The sequence below is a fragment of the Budorcas taxicolor genome, chromosome 5, assembly GCF_023091745.1.
Source record: "Budorcas taxicolor isolate Tak-1 chromosome 5, Takin1.1, whole genome shotgun sequence".
Lineage (NCBI taxonomy): Eukaryota > Metazoa > Chordata > Mammalia > Artiodactyla > Bovidae > Budorcas > Budorcas taxicolor.
In genome coordinates this window covers 37,290,684-37,306,685 of record NC_068914.1, presented here as the reverse complement: position 1 = coordinate 37,306,685, position 16,002 = coordinate 37,290,684, and the positions used below count along the sequence as shown (strand labels likewise).

Sequence of the window (16,002 nt, the reverse complement as noted above, 5' to 3'; positions counted from 1 at the left end):
GGTATAGGAAAAGAAAACACAAGGTTGTTAAGGTTGTAAGTTGCCAACTGTGTGAAAAAGAATGGAATAAAAGAAAAGTATTTGCATAGATTAGGGTAGGAACTGAGGGGCCGAGGCTAAAAGTCAGAGTAGCAAGAGTGACTTCACTGTACACCTACTGACTGCTTTTGACTTTTGAAGCTTGGGACTGTATTACATATTCAAATATTGAACATATTTAAAGTCATAAAAGCAATAAGCAAGAAATATCGAAAAGTCCTAAGCAGATAATTTTTCAAGGGTGGCTACTTAACATTCAGTGTTCAAGGGTGACCTCCCTGAGGAAGCAGGTGTAAGTTAAGCTCTGAGTGATTTAAAAAAAAAAAAAAAAAATATATATATATATATATATATATATACACCACAATCCTGGTGAAGAGCAATCAAAACAAAAGGAATCCAAAGATCTTAAGGTAGGAAAGCGCTTGAGTAAGGATTTGGGGCTTTAAGTACAATTGGGAAGCCAGTGGAAGGTTTCAAGAAAGGGAGTAACTGGATTTAATTTACCTTTATAAAAGATGGTTCTGGCATCTGAGTAGAGGATGGGGGTATAGAGGGGAAGGAGAAGAGGTGAAGAGACCTATGAGGAGGGTGTTAGAGTATCCCACGAGAGCTGATGGTAGCAGAAATAAGGATGGTAGCACAGGACACAGTATGAAGAGGGTCAGCTGGGGACTGTTTTGAAAGTGGAGCTGATAGGAATCACTGGCGGATACAAAATAGAGTTAATAAAAAGAGGAATCAAGGATGACTGCTAGATTTTTTTAAGATATTAAATAAATAGTGAGATCATAAATTAGATTTAGAAAGGCAGGGGAGAAACAACTTTTAGAGGGGAATTAGAGATGGCTATGAGATATCCTAGAGAGATGTCAAGAAGGTATCTGCAGCCACATACTTAGATAGGGTTCAGAGGGGAGATCAAGAAAGGCTGGAAGCTGGATTTGTGAGCCATTGACATGAAGTCATAGGATTGAATAAGCTCACCACCTAGGGATAGTGTGCGAATAAGGCAAAGAAGGGGTCAGCACTGGTCCCTGGGCACTGCTACTCCTGTTTTTTGGAAGCAGCTGTATTGATTCACATATCACAAATTTTTTAAAGTATGCAGTTCAGTGGCTTTTAGTATATTCATGAGGCTAAGCAACCATCATCACAATCTAATTTTATAACATTTTTGTTTCCCCTAAAAGAAACCTCCATCACAATTAGCATTCACTCCCCGTTTCCCTGTCTCCGTCCCTAACACCCACTCTGTGCTGTGCTTAGTCATTCAGTAGTGTCCATTACTTTGCGACCCCATGGACTGTAGCCTGCCAGCCTCCTTTGTCCATAGGGATTCTCCAGGCAAGAATACTGGAGTGGGTTGCATGCCCTCCTCCAGATCTTCCCAACCTAGGGACTGAACCCAGGTCTCCACACTGCAGGCAGATTCTTTACTGTCTGAGCCACCAGGGAAGCCCCAATGTCCACACTGCTGCTGCTGCTAAGTCGCTTCAGTCGTGTCTGACTCTGTGTGACCCCATAGACGGCAGCCACCAGGCTCCCCCAGCCCTGGGATTCTCCAGGCAAGAATACTGGAGTGGGTTGCCATTTCCTTCTCCAATGCATGAAAGTGAAAAGCGAAAGTGAAGTCACTCAGTCATGTCAATGTCCACACTAGGCAGCCACTAATCTACTTTCTGTGTCTAGAGTTGCCTGTTCTGAATGTTTCATATAAATGGAATCATACACTATATCGCCTTTTGTGACTGGCTTCTTTCACTTAGCATAATGTTTTCAAGATTCATACATACTATATCACAACCTCAATCATTTTTAAGTCTGAATTAGCTTATTGTATGAAAATACCATATTTTGTTTATCTGTTCATCAGTTGGTGGGCCTTTGAGTTATTTTTACTTTTTGGTTTTTATAAATAATGCTGCTATGAACATTTGTCTATGCATTTTTCTGTCGATATATATTTTCATTTCTCTTGGGTAATATTATGGGCTGAAAGTTTGTGTCCCCCTCAGATTTATATGTTTAAGCCTCAACCTTCAGTATTTCTATATTTGGAGATAGGATCTTCATGTAAGTAATTAAGGCTAAATAAGGTCATAAGGGTGGGGACCTGATCCAATAGAATTAGTTTTCTGACAAGAAGAGACTCAAGAGAGCCCTGTTCTATCTTTACACCATGTGAGGACACAGAAAGAAGGCAGCCACCACAAACCAGGAAGAGAGCCCTCACCAGGAACCAGGCCCCCTGGCATTCCCATCTCTCTAAGAGTTATCCACAGTTTGTTATGATCCACACAGTGAAAGGCTTTAGCATAGTCAATGAAACAGAAGTAGATGTTTTTCTGGAATTTCAGAGTCCAGAGGGAAAAAAAAATGCTATGAGAAAAAAAATATCTGTTGTAAAATCCACTCAATCTGTGTATTTTATTACAGCAACCCAAGCCAACTAAGAAAGTTAAACTCTCAGCTGAGTCATATGGTACATTGTTCCACAGGACTGGAAGAGGTCAATCCTCATTCCAATTCCCAAGAAGAGCAGTACGAAAGAATGTTCAAACCTCTGGACAATTGCACTCATCTCCCATGCTAGTAAAGTTATGCTCAAAATCCTCCAAGTTATGCTTCAGCACTATATGAACCGACAACTTTCAGATGTTCAAGCTGAGTTTAGAAAAGGCAGAGGAACCAGAGATCAAATGGCCAACATTTCCTGGATCATAGAGAAAGCAAGGGAATTCCAGAAAAAACATCTACTTCTGTTTCATTGACTGCACTAAAGCCTTTGACTTTGTGGATCATAACAAACTGTGGATAACTCTTATAGAGATGGGAATACCAGACCATCTGAACTGTCTCCCAAGACACCTGTATGCGAGTCAAGAAGCAAGAGTTAGAACCCTGTATGAAACAACTGACTGGTTCAGGATTGAGAAAGGAGTGTAACAAGGCTGTTTATTGTTTCCCTGTTTATTTATACACAGAGCACATCATGTGAAAGGCCGGGCTGGATGAGTTACAAGCTTGAATCAAGACTGCTGGGAGAAATATCAACAATCTCAGATATGCAGATGACACCTGTAATGGCAGAAAGCAAAGAGGAACTAAAGAGCCTCTTGAGGGTGAAGGAGGAGAGTGAAAAAACCGGTTTGAAACTCAATATTAAAAAAACTAACATCATGTCATCTGGTCCCATCACTTCACGGCAAATAGAAGAAGAAAAGTTGGAAGCAGTGACAGATTTCCTCTTCTTGGGCTCCAAAATCACTGTCAGTGGTGACTGCAGCCATGAGATTAGAAGATGATTGTTTTTTGGCAGGAAAGCTATAACAAACCTAGATAGTGTGCTAAAAAGCAAAGACATCACTTTGCCATCAAAGGTCCATATAGCCAGGGCTATGGTCTTTCCAGTAGTCCTATGCGGATGTGCGAGCTGGACAGGAAAGAAGCCAGAGTGCTGAACTGTGGTTCTGGAGAAGACTTTTGAGAGTCCCTTGGAAAGCAGGGAGACCAAACCAGTCAATCTTGAAGGAAATCAACCCTGCATACACTTTAGAAGGACTGATGGTGAAGCTGAAGCTCCAGTGCTTTGGCCACCTGATGTGAACAGTTGATTTATTGGAAAAGACCCTGATGCTGGGGAAGATTGAAGGCAGAAGGAGAAGAGGGCAACAGAGGATAAGATGGTTGGATGACATCACTGATTCAATGAACATGAACTTGGCCAAACTCAAGGAGATGGTGATGGACAGGGAAGCCTAGTGTGCTGCAGCTCATGGGATGGTGAAGAGTCAGACACGACTTAGGGACTGACTAACAACAATGAATTGATTAAATCACACTTCAGTGATCTAACGTGGCCAAACCAACTGTATACTGTAAGTATATAGTAGCAGACTAATTTTTAAGATGTTTTTTTCCTCCCTCTTTTTTTTTTTTTGGCCTTGTGTGGTATGTGGGATCTTAGTTCCCTGACCAGGGATCAAACCTGTGCCCCCTGCAATGAAAGAATCATGGAGCCTTAACCACTGGACCACCATTTCCCTCTATTTCTTTTATCTTTAGTTGTAGGAAGGTACTCAAGCCATTTTGTGCTTTCTTGCCTTAGGAAAATATTATGGTGATAAAGCTAAAAGAAGTCTCTTGTAAGACACTTCCCTTTCTGAATTAATTTTTCTACAACCTGAGCCTGTTAAAGAGATTAGGTTAGATATACTGGAGGGAGACACAAAGGAAAGGAGCAGAGACTTTAAGGGCAAACAGAGCAGAGGAGAGAGGAGAGATTCCTGGGAAGGGAACAAAAAGCCAGAAGTTCCCATGGTTGTTGATGGTACTCAAGTAGTTAAACAATACTTCATCGAAGATGAACTAGATAACATTCCCCATCTATTCCTGTGACAGGACAGCAGAAAGGTGCCAGGCTTTGAGGGATCATTGTGGGCTTCCCTGGTGGCTCAGAGGTTAAAGCGTCTGCCTCCAGTGCGGGAGACCCGGGTTCGATTGCTGGGTCGGGAAGATCCCCTGGAGAAGGAAATGGCAATCCACTCCAGTATTCTTGCCTGGAGAATCCCATAGATGAGAGAGAGAAGCCTAGTAGGTTACAGTCCACAGGGGCACAAAGAGTCGGACACGACTGAGCGACTTCACCTTACCTTACCTTACCTTACCTTACCTTATGGGCTTCAACAATAAACCTGCCAATGGTGTCTCTGATGCCTGGAGTCAAGATGCCCTCAGGCACCTCTTAAATCTCCTAGAAGCTGCTCTTACTATGACAGATAAAGGAGGTGCCAACACTGACCGAGACTAAATTTTCTTTCAGCAAGAAGAAAGTGCCAAAAGAACAATAATCCTTTTCAAGATGCTGGACTGAGTATGTGGTTATCTTTTCTCCCTCTTGGGAGAATACTGAAAGGAAAGGAAGATAATATAAAGACTAAAATATCAATATAACATTGAGAATGGAAGGACTTTATTAATGGATGAGAAATTTAAAAAAAAAAAATCTGGAATATAGAAAGCAGAAAGACTGCTGACTGATGAAAGTCGTGGGGATATGGTCCGAGCTGAGGCTATTTTGAGAAGGGGTTGTGCACCCAGCAGCCACAGGAGAACCAGAAGTGCTTGGCAGAATAAGGGTCCCTCCCCCCAGTGATGTTCACATCCTCACCCCCAGAACTGATGAATATATTAGGTTATATGGCAAAGGAGAAGTAAGTTTGGAGAGAAATTATTGTTGCTAAGTGATGATCTCAAAATAGGGAGATTATCCTGAATTATTCAGGTGGACCCATCAGTAACTACAAATTTCTTCAAAGTGGAAGAAGGAGGAAGAAGAGAGTCAGAGAGTGAGGTGTGAGGTTGGAACTAAAGACAGAGTGGTGTGATAAGAAGGACTGACTTTGAATATGGAAGAAGGGGACCACAAGGCGCAGAATGCAGGCAGCTCCTAGACACTAACGGCAAGGAAACAGATTCTCTACTGGAGTCTCCAGAAGGGAACATAGCCCTGCTGAGACCTTGAGAAGTGATGGGCTTCTGCAGAACTCTATATAATAAATAGATGTTGTTTTAAGCTACTAAGATTGTGGTAGTAGGAAACTAACTGGAACAGCTCTGTACTTGCTGGAGTGATAAATGTGGACGAAAACGATTAGTCTGTAAATTGAAGGGTATATCCCCCTACACTACCTCTTTGTTATATACTCCAGTGGGCAAACTATATCATCACTGCCAGGTGTTTATCTTTTTAGAGAACTACAAGTTAAGTTTATAGGAAGAATTTGAGTACATAGGGAAGGTATTGGTGCCAAAGAGCTACATTCTTCTGTCCTGGTATTTGGTAGCCTTCCTGGAGCATGATGGATGGCTGCTCCCTTCCCACTCACGTGACATTGACACTTAACTAGTCAGCCAACCAGCCCTGCCTGCGTAAGCGGAGCTCCCATTAGTTCATGTTTAGCATTTCTCCTGCCTCATTCTGTCTAAAACATAAATGGACAACCAGAAAGGCCTACATATTTATAGAATACCTGCAGTATGACAGAGAAAGACCAAGGTAAAAAAAAAAAAGGGGGACTTTTCTGGTGGTCCAGTAGTTAAGAATCTGCCTTGCAATGCAGGCAGGGTATGCAGGTTCAATACCTGGGTGGGGAACTAAGATCCCATATGCTGCAGTCTGCAGCCAAAAAAAAAATAAGCAAAAACAAAAATACAGGAAAACTTAATTTAGAGGAAACAGGAACAATTAAGGGAACAGAAAACACCTTAAAATAAAATAAGACAAACCATAATCTGTAAGTAATATCATTGGAGAGATCTGAGAAGATACTGAATTGAATCTATGGCAGATGTTGTTGTTTACTGAACAGTCATTACTCAATTCTTCCTTATGAAAAGAGCCCTGATATTTTCCCCATGTTGCATGGCCATGTGTTTCAGGGGAAACAGAATTCTGTCTTCTTTGAGGGGGCTTCCCAGATAGCACTAGTGGTAAAGAACCCACCTGCCAGTGCACAAGACATAAGAGTCATGGGTTCGATCCCTGGGTCGGGAAGATCCCCTGGAGAAGGGTGTGGCAGCCCAGTATTCTTGCCTGGAGAATCCCATAGTAGAGGAGCCTGGTGGGCTACCTCTATAGTGTTGCAAAGAGTCAGAAACGACTGAGGCAGCTTAGCATGCACACATGAGGGAGCTTAGTCTTCATCACATAAGTTCTTCAACTGATCGGGTGAGGCTCACCCACATTATGGAGGGCAATCTGCTTGACTCAGAGTGTACTAATTTAACAGTTGATCTCATCTAAAACATACCTTCACAGCAACATGGAGACTGGTGTTAGAAGAAATATCTGGGTACAATGGCCTAGCCAAGAGGACATATAAAATTAACCTTCACAACTACTTGCTAGGATGAGAAGCTGCACGTTAGAAGGTACCAAAGGAAGGAAGGAAGAAGGCTGGAGGGAACTTTGCATGGTAAGCATCTGCCACTGTGAAGTTCCCAGTGGAAATCTGACTTCCTTGTGATAGAGCTGTGAGGAAGACAGATATGGAAGAACAGTGTAAAATGTTACAGCAAAAGTACTAGCCTTTTATTTCATTTTTCCTATAAAAATCTTTTTCAGGATGTCCTTATGAGCAATTACTTACAGCTTCAACTCTTATGGTGTCCAGTTAGATACTGTGAAGTCAAATAAATCTATGGCTATTGAATGGGTTTAACTGATCTTGATTTTTTCTTAAGTTACCCCACAACTCCAAGGCGCTTCTGTACTAAAGTAGGTGTCATTGCATATAGATAGCCAGCAGATACATGAAACATCACTAATTATTAGGGAAATGCAAGTCAAAACTACAGTGAGGTACCTCACTCTGGGCAGAATGGCCATCATTAAAATCTCCAAATGATAGATGCTAGAGAAGCTGTGGAGAAAGGGGAACTCATCTACTCTTAGTGGGATTGTAAATTGGTGTAGCCAATATGCAAAACAGTACAGAGGTCCCTCAAAAACTAAATGTTGGGAATTTCCTGGCTTGCAGTGATTAGGACTTGGCACTTTCACTGCCGTAGCAGGGTTCAACCCCTTGTCAGGGAACTAAGATCCCACAAGGCTTGTGGCATGGCCAAAAAAAGAAAGAAAAAAAGATACATTCACCCAGTGTTCATAGTAGCACTGTTTTCAATAGCCAAGACATGGAAGCAACCTAAATGTGAATCAACAGATGAATGGGTATAGAAAATGTGGTATATGTACACAATGGAACACTACTCAGTCATAAAAAAGAATGGACCATGTATTTACAGCAACATAGGTGGGTCTATAGATTATCATACTAAGTGAAGTAAGTCAGAAAGAGAAAGATAAATTCTGTATGATATCACATGTGCGGAATCTAAAATGACGCAAATGAACTTGTCTACAGCATAGAAACAGATTCACAGACTGAACAGACTTGTGGTTGCCAAGGAGAAAGGAAGCTGGTAGAGGGCTGGATCGGGAGTTTTGGATTAGCAGATGCAAACTATTATATGTAGAATTGATAAACAACAAAGTCCTACTGTATAGCACAGGGAACTATGTTCAATATCCTGTGATGAGCCATAATGGAAAAGAATATGAAAAAGAATATATATGTATATGTGTAGAACTGAATCACTTTGCTGTACACAGAAATTAACATTGTAAATCAACTTTAGTTCAGTTTTTTTTTTTTAAAGTAAAATAGGTATCATGGTCCCAATAAAAAAATCAAGAAAGTAGATGTAGTCACTGAGAGAGTATGTACCATAAGGAGAGTTATCAAGGAGGGAGCAGTTAATGGAATGAGGAAACTATGAAGGAAGAAGAGAACAGCTAGTTGACATTCTTAATCTGCACTCCGTTTTCTTCTCTGGGGCCCATTAATGATCTTCAAAGGATTAATTAACTCCTGAAATTATATACAAAATTTGCACGTATGTGGATAGCTGTCATCAGATTTCCAAAGTGACTTCACTCCCTGTCAACAACAGCAACAACATCAACAAAGAAAAGAAAAAGGAAAAAATAACCACTGGAAAGAAACTATGTGGTTTCAAGAAGTGAACCATTAAGAGTATTGATATAATGCAGTAGAGATACCCAATGGGATAGTAACTGAAAAACGTTTGATCAGTAGGCAATTAGAAAGTCTCTTCTTGGAATAGTCATTGAACTGTGCTCCCTCAACCTCCTTTCCACTGCAGTCTGGCTTCTGAGGCCACTACTCTACCAAAATTGCTCTTGTCGGTGACACTGACATTTATTTTGTGAAATCTAGTGAATAGTTCTGTCTTCTCATTTTATATGACTTCTCAGTAGCTGTGACTCCACAGTCTTCCAGTCTGCTTCAACTTTTCTGGCTTAAGCCACCATTTCCTTTTGTGCCCTAGATGAAATGACTACAATAGCTCATAACCGACTCCCTTTTTTTTTTTTTTTGGGCCATGCAGCTTGCAAGATCTTAGTTCTCCATCACAAGATGTAACCCAGGCCCCGGCAGTGAAAGCACCGAGTCCTAACCATTGACCACAAGGAAATTCCCCAGGAATGACCCTCTTAACCCTCCCTCAACCCTGCCTCCCACTTCTGTTATCCTATAGAACTAGAAGGATCTTCTTCCAGTTTATTTTTTCTTTTTTTAACCTTGTTCGATCCTTCTTATCTTGCAGTTGTCAGTTCAAATGTCACCTTAAAAGTTATCCTCCCCTTACTTTCCTACTTTCAGTTGCTAACATTATCACTGAACCATCTATTTTTTTTAATTGCACCTCACACAATCTGAAATTATCTTATTATTTTTATTTATGTGTCATCTGCCTCATACCATTAAGACATACATTTTTTTCCAGGACTAGAACATTGCATCTCTTTTTCTCTGCCAGACCTCTAGTGTCTAAAAATAGTGTTTGGTGCAGAACTGGCACTTACTGACTTGATGCATGAATGATGACACTCAAAATGAATTGCACTGTAAAGATTTTACATTTTAAGTTTGCGCTCTTTTGATACAGTGCTGTAAATATGATTTTTACAGCAAAGGTGGGTAAGTAACCCTAGCGAACTATTCTATTGAGAAATCAAGGGATATGAGGACTAAAAAATCACCTAGATGACCTGAAGTTAGTGTTGATATTTGAAAGATAACTGTGGAAGAACTGGAGGGAAAAGAGAAGCCAGAAGGCCAGGCTGAAAAGGATTAAAGTGAGAGGAGGGTGAGGAATGAGACAGAATATAGAGATCTCTTTCAGGGGAAAATTTAGCAGAGAAAACATTTCAAAAAGATAACATGGTTGCGGGAGTGGTGTACAGGATCACTGTCTAGAGAAAGGGACTGAAGGCAGAGAAGTGTCATTCTTTCATTCTAGGCAAAACCAGGCAACTATTGTCACAACTCAGTGAAGACAGGAAATATTTTACGAAGAAAAGGAATATGCATGCTTCTTTATCCATGGGGCTGGTTTGAATTTGGTGGATGCCAATAATTTTCAAAAACTGTGATCATTCTCTACCAAAAGATAACTTAAAACTCTCAAGTTAAAAAGGGCACAGCTCTTCTCAGGACACAGATGAATGTCAGTAAATAACTAATCTTTATTCTGCTTCAGTTTTTGTCTAAATTGGGGTCAATGGTATCCTCCAACTTTCATGAGTGCAGGAGGCTTAATCAAAATAAACGGTGATAAAACCTATCTGATAAAGCCATCTGTGTCAAACCTGTAGTCTAACAAAATTTATTAAGTTGCTGAAATAAGGAAAACCACACACCAGAGGAATTGGAGGAGTTTAACTCAAAAAAAAAGGGGAGGGGGGAAAACAAGAAGCGGTCATAGCATAGAACTTGGTGGAGTGTAGATAAGAATTAAGCAGGCTCAAGCCTGAGCCATGAAGTTGACTCCAAGGTCATGTGTTCTCGAAAACTATTAATATAAAGTTAAATGTGGAATGTTACATTTGAAAATACGTTATTTGAAGCAGTATGCCTGGGTTGGCAAAGTGTCAGAATGATCCCCAGGACTCAGCTCTGCCAGGCAGACATACGGTATTCCATGATTACTGATATGATTTCACACAACAAAGCTTCTGAAAGTTTGTTTTTGGAACATGGTTTCTTAGCCTATGTCCTTTCATTAATCAACAAAAGCAGTTTTTACAGCTTCATAAGGGGCATCTCTATGTGTTGAAATTGTTTAATTTTGACATTCAGCTTGAAGGCTACCCCCCTGAAGTGTTAATTCAGTTTCTCTTTGGTTGGAATAAAGGACTTTTAAAAGCAATAACTATACTACGGACATGATACGCTTTACTCATGTACCAGACTCCGCGACGGGGAAACACTTATTTATCCGTCATCTCATTTGATCTTCCGGAGAAGGCAATGGCACCACACTCCAGTACTCTTGTCTGGAAAATCCCATGGCCGGAGGAGCCGGGTGGGCTGCCGTCTATGGGGTCACACAGAGTCGGACACGACTAAAGCGGCTTAGCAGCAGCAGCAATATTTGATCTTCACAACTCTTGAGATATGAGAAAACTTAGAAATTAACATGTCTATGGAATTTACTTTTTCTATTACTGCGTTTATTTTTTTTCTTTTTTGCGTTTACTTTCATTCTGCCTTACGATTCAGCACGTTAATTTTTTTTCCCCTAGCGTTTGAGGTATCAACACTAGTTGCTTTTCTATGACCACCACAGGCTTCCTGTGTGGTAAATTCTCCACGAATATGGAACTGAATCTCATACGGGACTTGTAACTCGCTTCCGTGATAACTAGTAAACTGGAAAGAGCGCGTTCCTTCTTTCCGTCATCCCAAGTTTCGGGGGCATCGCGGGGTCAGCCCAGGGGCCAAGTGTTTGGCGGGGTTTGGGCGAGCTGACCACACCTCCTGCTACCCAGACTCTTGAGTTGATAGTCATCGCTGAGATTCAGCTGCCGCGGGGGCGGGACTTCCTGTCTTCCTAAAGGAGCACTTCCGACCAGAGCCGGAAGCTGCCTTGGGCAAAGCGCGTGCCCAGGGCTGTCGCTCAGACCACCCTGGCTGGCTGCAGGCAGGTGAGCTTGGGGTGAGTCTGGGTAGCGGAGGAACCGTGCATTGCTAGTTGGCTCGTGACCAGTGCAACCCTGCAGGGCTCTCGGTCTTTTTGCCCTTTCTTAGAGACTTCCCAGATTGCCGGGCGTGGTCTGCTTCCTGAGGCTTTGACCTAATCCATCTGTACTTAGTCTGACCGAATCCCCCTGCATTCGCGGGGCCGGGCGGGGTCTTGGGCCTGGGCCAGCTGCGGGCGAGCGGGGCACACTGCATTGCATTCCACCGAAAAGCCTGTTGACTTGTCAATTGGAAATAGGTGAAAATGGTACAGGCGACCCACGACTTGGTGTCAGGTTAGAGAACCAACTCTGACCTTTTAAATGCTTTAACATTTATGATGTAGGAAAAATAAGTGGGTGGAGAACGTATTTACAAGTTTTACCTACTGTTGACTACTGACAAGAGGACTGTTCTAGGTTGTGGGTGGATCCCAATGAGGGTGTGGTATCCCTGTCCCCAAAGAAACTACAGTCCCGTTGTGAAAACCGGACTCAAATGCCAAATTTACAGAAAGACTAGACAGATTAAGAGTACAGACTTCTCTTTTGGCTCGCGTTAATATAGCCATGAGGACTGTTGTTTGTTATTTGTCTCAGCTTTTTTCATCTTTTTTAGTTTTAGCTTTTTTGTATACTTTTATAATAAAATAGCATATTGCTGGGTTTTTTTGGTTTGTTTGTTTTAATCTAAGTGGATAGCCTGTGCCTTTTGACTGGCAGCCTTACTGTACTTATATTCAAAGTCATTTCTGAGGTATTTGTTCAAGCCACAACCTTTTGAGTCATCCTTGACTCATCTCTTTCTCGCACACATTTAATCTGTCAGCAGCAAATCCAAGAACTCAGCCTTCAGAATCTATCCAGAGGCCCAAGCCCTTCTCACCACCTCCCCTTATTGAAATTGCAGCTATCTTTCACCTGGATTCCCTCAGTAGGCACCTAACCAGTCTGCTTTTTCTTATTTCAGCCTTTCCATCACATCTAGAGTGATTCTTAAAAAAAAAAAAAAAAATCAGATTATCTCCTTCTCACAAAACTCTCCATGGACTTCCCATTTCACTCAGATTGAAAGCCAGATTCTTTAGAATGACCCTCAAGGTGCTTTCTGATCCCGCCCTTGCTATATCTCTGATCTAATCTCCAGCTCCTCTCCCCCTTTTCTCTGGTGCCTCAGGCACATCCTAACCTCAAGATATTCACACTTGCAGTTCCTTTGTCTGAATGTCCACACAGCTTAATCCCTTACCTCCGTCATATATTTTTTTAACTTTACCTTTTCAGTGAGGACTTCCCTGGCATAGCCTTCCCTTACATTTCTATTGTACTCATCCTACTTCTGCATGTCACCCTATGACCTGCTGTGGGATTGGTTCATTTATTTCTCTGGCTCAGCAGTGTTTACCCCACAACCATAGAATCTTATTTATGAGAGCTGGTATTTTTCTGTATTTTGTTTACAGCTAGTGCCTAAAACAATACCTGGCTTTTAGTGGGCTGTTTATAATTGTTGAAAAACATTTTTTTGCCGTTTTATAATTTGTACTTTCTGCTCTTTTTCTTTCTCTTGCCTTTCCTTTTTTTGAATTGAGGTTTTGTTTTGTCTTCTCTTTTTCCTTCTACTTGAAGATATGTTATTCTATATACTTTATTTCTGTTCTTATAGTGGTTAATTTTAATTTTATTGTGGTTTAAAATTAATGTAGTTAATTTTAATTTTACTGTGCGTAATTGAAACTAATCAGAAAGCTTTGCAAAACCGTATTGTTTTTAGCTGTAAGTTACTGGTTTTTTATCGGGCTTCCTGGATCATCTCAGTATTTATTTTTGTAAGATTTAAAATTGTTCAATAAAACTAGTAGTTGTTACTATTTTCTGGTGGTCTTCATTTTTTTCCTTTTTGGTTTATTACAAATTAAATTTGTCATATACATTAATAAAATATTTACTGTATACTTAGCACTCAAAGTTTTGTTTTTAAATATACAATACTTTTCCTCCCTTACCTTTTTGCTCTGAAATGTGCAAAAGACTCCACTAGAAAATATGGTAGATAATATTATGAAACGAATATTGCCTAGAAAGTAGGTAGAGACTTCCAGAAAGGGAATTTTAACAGTTTGCTGGTTATTAGGAGCAGATGGAATGAATTTGTGGAAGAGTTATACGGGAAGATTTGGTGGTATTTGAAAGTATGTGGAGAAAAGGCACAACCTGTTTCATTCATTTTATTAGTTCTGTTTCCTGTAGTTGTATAGCTGTGTCTTTAAAATTGTAGGTTTGGTGTGGATTTAAGTCATTGATGTTTGAGAGAGAAAATGTGTCTACAGCCTCTTCAGAAAACCTAAAGCTTTTTGGAGGCACTACTTAAAATGATGTGAGACAGTTCAGTGTGTGAGGGCCAAGGAATACTGTGGGGATGTAGAACTTTGACACGGTCTTTGACATCAGGTATGATGTGCATGGAGGACAGCAGGACATTATGCTAAGTGCAATAAGCTGGTCCCCAAAAGATAACGGTATGCTTTGACTTCTCTGACATATTTAGAGTTGGCAAGTTAATAGAAATGGAAGGTGGGAGCTGGGGAGAGGAGGCTATGGGAGTTGTTTAATGGATATAGATTTTCAGTTTTGCAAGACAAAAAAAATTTTGGTGATTGGTTGCACAGCGGTGTGTGAATGTATGTAATGCCACTGAACTGTGCACTTAGAAATGGTTAAGGTAATTTTATGGTGTGTGTATTTTATAACAATTAAATTTCTTTATAAAAAGGGCCACAGGTGGCTTTCTTTAAAATTGAGCTATTAAAATTCAGAAGTTGTTACATTTTAGGTGGTCCTTTTTGCCCACACTATTCAAAGGTGTTGTATTCCCACTTTCTGTGGTTTCCCAACCTGAATCTCCAGTCAGTGAAACCCTGTTAGGTTTCACGACCTGGAAAGCTTGTTCTCTTAATTTCTGCTGCGTATTTCCATCAGCTTAATCAGAATGGTTTCCACATGGAGTCTGCTTCACTCTTAATCCTCCTGCTTCTTCACAGCTCCTGAATTTGATCCTTACATTACTAATTCTAGGTCTTAATTGTTTGCTGTTAGTTATCTCTCCTAATTAAACTCTTAAGTTCCTTACAAGAGACTGTCGTTTACTTGCTTATAATCCTGGTGACAGAAAGGTTAATGAGTGTCAGAATCCATAGCTTGTAAGTGCCTGAGCCAGGATTGCTACCTGGAGCTCCTGAATCTCAGTGAAGCATGCGTGTTTTCTGTTGATGTTGTTTTCTACTTGATAAGTGTCAGCGTGTGAATGGATCTTCAGACCTCATGCTAAATTATTTTAATACAATTTTGAACAAGTAGCAGGAAAGATGAAGCAAAATACGTTTAGAAAGATAACAATACATATTGAAAAGCTTTTTCCTAAAATTAATTCACAGAGTGCCAGTGTTCTCACGTTTTCTGTTGGGCATCAAAAATCTTTTTGGATCCCTTGGTGGCTAAACAAAGTAGGAGATGTGGTAACTGAATCAGTACCAACGGGTGGAATAGGCTCACTGGAATTAGACTTCCCCATGTCAACTACTGTTATTCTTTTTTTAAATTAAATTTTTATTTTATACAAGAGTTTAGTTGATTGACAGTGTTGCATTAGTTTCAGGTGTATAGCACCTGATTCAGTTATACATGTGTCCTTTTTCAGATTCTTTCTCTCTCCCCCTTCCTTTCCACTCTGGTAACCATAAATTTATTTTCAGAGTCTGGAGTTCTGTTTTTGTTTTGTAAATAAGTTCATTTTTATCATTTTATTTTTAGATTCCACATAGAATATAGGATATAGTATTTCTGTCTGACTTAGTTCACTTAGTATGATGATATAGACTGGTTCCAAATAGGAAAAGGAGTACATCAAGGCTGTATATTGTCACCCTGCTTATTTAACTTATATGCAAAGTACATCATGAGAAACGCTGGGCTGGAAGAAGCACAAGCTGGTATCAAGATTGCCGGGAGAAATATCAATAACCTCAGATATGCAGATGACACCACCCTTATGGCAGAAAGTGAAGAGGAACTAAAAATCCTCTTGATGAAAGTGAAAGAGGAGAGTGAAAAAGTTGACTTAAAGCTCAACACTCAGAAAACGAAGATCATGGCATCTGGTCCTATCACTTCATGGGAAATAGATGGGAAAACAGTGGAAACAGTGTCAGACTTTTTTGGGGGGCTCCAAAATCACTGCACATGATGATTTCAGCCATGAAATTAAAAGACACTTACTCCTTGGAAGGAAAGTTATGACCAACCTAGATAGCATATTGAAAAGCAGAGACATTACTTTGCCAACAAAGGTCTGT

The 16,002-nt window shown here is 40.5% G+C and overlaps 1 protein-coding gene across 1 annotated transcript in view; it reads left to right on the top strand.

The window, feature by feature from the left end:
- Positions 1-11,544: 11,544 nt before the first annotated feature.
- TBCE (tubulin folding cofactor E) overlaps positions 11,545-16,002 on the top strand; it is a 91,448-nt gene continuing 86,990 nt past the window's right edge. The window contains exon 1 of the mRNA XM_052639445.1: positions 11,545-11,617. The gene's annotated coding sequence lies outside the window, so the exon portion shown is untranslated. The remainder of the gene's footprint in view (positions 11,618-16,002) is intronic.